Consider the following 2500-nt stretch of genomic DNA (forward strand, 5'->3'; position numbering starts at 1 on the left):
CAATAAGAAAAATCATGAAATATTTCAGGGATGGAATGCAAAAGTAGTTCGTGATAAAGTTTGGTTCTACTTATGGCTTTTGTCTTTAAAGTTCATTTGTTTTCTTCCTTCATCGAATAATAATAATAATAATAATAATAATAATAATAATAATAATAATAATAATAATAATAATAATAACAATAATAATAATAATATTATTATTGACAATAATAAAAATAATAATAATAATAATAATAATAATAATAATAATGATAATAATAATAACAACAATAATAATAATAAAAATAATTATAATAATAATAATAATAATAATAATAATAATAATAATAATAATAATAATAATAATAATAATTTTTGCAGCTTAAAGTTTTCCTTTCAGTTTTAATTCAATTATAATTAATAAAGTAATTTTTGATATATTAACATGATTTGCTGATGATAAATGTAATTGAATATCATAGAATGGATTACTTTAATGTATGTGAGTGAAGGGCATTAGTAATTAAGTTGCTATAAAAATTTCACAAAAAGAGGATTAATTAACTCAACAGTACATTATTTAAAGTATAGGAACAATTTGGAAAATAAAGAGTTCGTTGTAGACATTAACATGATGAAATACAACGCAATTATAAAGACGAGTGATATCAGTGATAATGTTTCCATGACAATGAAAAATTTATTTATTTCACTTCAAAACTCAAATTATTCTCGGGTGTTGTGATATAACTAGTACATTTAATTTCAATCGTATTCTATGTCCTATTGAAAAAAAAAAAAGGCACACCTTTACCCCTTTTCTTACGAGCAGTGATGCATTCGAAAAGGCATCAAGCACCAGGACTTAAAACACTTCTATTTTCACAGTGCAGTAAACTTCCACAGATCATATTATCCTCTCAGTTTTAACAGACGATGATGTTGAAACATATCTCTTAAATTCAATACCTTTCGAACTGAATTCACTTTGGAGCGATGTTATATCACTTTGAACTTCGTCAAGCAAACTACAGACGAGAGTTGACTATGATAGAGGAAGGCTTTGGTCTAAATGTCGTCATACGGAGCAACAAAACCCCTAATGAAGAATGGTCATGTGCTTGTGATGCATAAGATAAGCGTCAAGCGATAATGCTTAACATTATGCAGTCTTTATCTCCATAAAACGACCCACAAATACTTACGTCCTATTGCAATGCAAAATATGGGGGTTAACTAAGATTTGTACATGGATAAAGCTCAAAAACTATAAAACTTTTCAGGTAGAGCAGTTGTTATTTGGGTTAAAAAACACTACCAGTTAAAGTGAATAAGATTAAAAGACAAATGTGTGTATGATATTACTGTATTTATTTGAAAGAAAAGAATATCTCAACTGGCTATACACATTTCCTAGAGTTAGTAATAATAGGAATGCTTAGACAAGACACAATAAAAATCTATATGTAGAAAACTATCGAACTGATTTAGGTTAATGTTCAATGGCAATATGGGGCCCATTTTGCTAGAATATAATATCTCTTGAAATAAGAAAATGTCTAAATGTTAGTACTATAACATTCAAAAGGAAACCAAAGAAACATTTTCTAAATTTTATTTGAATGTATATGTCTTGATTTTTACAATTTATTCTTTGTAAATTTTCTCTAAATCATTTATATTCTTATGTATGAGAATAACCAAATTATAATGTAATGAAGAGTTTCGACCCCTTTTTAATCTCTCTCTCTCTCTCTCTCTCTCTCTCTCTCTCTCTCTCTCTCTCTCTCTCTCTCTCAACAGTATCTCTCCTATTTACGAAAAGAATCTCTCTCTCTCTCTCTCTCTCTCTCTCTCTCTCTCTCTCTCTCTCTCTCTCTCTCTCTCAACTGTATCTCTCCTATTTACGAAAAGAATCTCTCTCTCTCTCTCTCTCTCTCTCTCTCTCTCTCTCTCTCTCTCTCTCTCTGTGTCTCAACAGTATCTCTCCTAATTACGAAAAGAATCTCTCTCTCTCTCTCTCTCTCTCTCTCTCTCTCTCTCTCTCTCTCTCAGCAGTATATCTCCTATTTACGAAAAGAACCCCTCTCTCTCTCTCTCTCTCTCTCTCTCTCTCTCTCTCTCTCTCTCTCTCTCTCTCTCTCTCTCTCTCTCAAATAACAACCAAGGAAGTTTTATGAAGATAAAGACTGCCTAATGTTAAACATTATCGCTTGAAGCTTATCATGTGCATCACAAGCACATGACCAATCATCGTTAGGGGTTTTGTTGCTCTGTATGACGACATTTAGACCAAAGCTTTCCTCTATCATAGTCAACTCTCGTCTGTAGTTTGCTTGACGAAGTTTAAAGTGATACAACATCTCTCCAAAGTGAATTCAGTTCGAAAGGTATTGAATTTAAGAGATATGTTTCGACATCATCGTCTGTTAATAAAACTGAGAGGATAATATGATATGTGGAAGTTTACTGCACAGTGAAAATAGAAGTGTTTTAAGTCCTGGTGCTTGATGCCTTT

General features: G+C 30.7%; 2 protein-coding genes across 3 annotated transcripts in view; one reads left to right on the plus strand and one right to left on the minus strand.

Annotated features, from left to right (window-relative positions):
* Nucleotides 1-2500, plus strand: part of LOC137631199 (pre-mRNA 3' end processing protein WDR33-like) — a 30441-nt gene that overhangs the window by 23465 nt on the left and 4476 nt on the right. The gene's annotated exons all lie outside the window — the stretch shown is intronic.
* Nucleotides 1-2500, minus strand: part of LOC137631196 (collagen alpha-1(XXV) chain-like) — a 29544-nt gene that overhangs the window by 4383 nt on the left and 22661 nt on the right. Inside the window, exon 1 of one of the 2 annotated variants that reach the window (XM_068362932.1) lies at nt 952-1078. The exons of the other annotated variant lie outside the window; for it this stretch is intronic. The gene's annotated coding sequence lies outside the window, so the exon portion shown is untranslated. Of the gene's footprint in view, nt 1-951; nt 1079-2500 lie in introns of those variants that run through there. 2 annotated transcript variants of the gene reach the window in all.

This window comes from Palaemon carinicauda, chromosome 39, assembly GCF_036898095.1.
Source record: "Palaemon carinicauda isolate YSFRI2023 chromosome 39, ASM3689809v2, whole genome shotgun sequence".
Classification (NCBI taxonomy): Eukaryota; Metazoa; Arthropoda; class Malacostraca; order Decapoda; family Palaemonidae; genus Palaemon; species Palaemon carinicauda.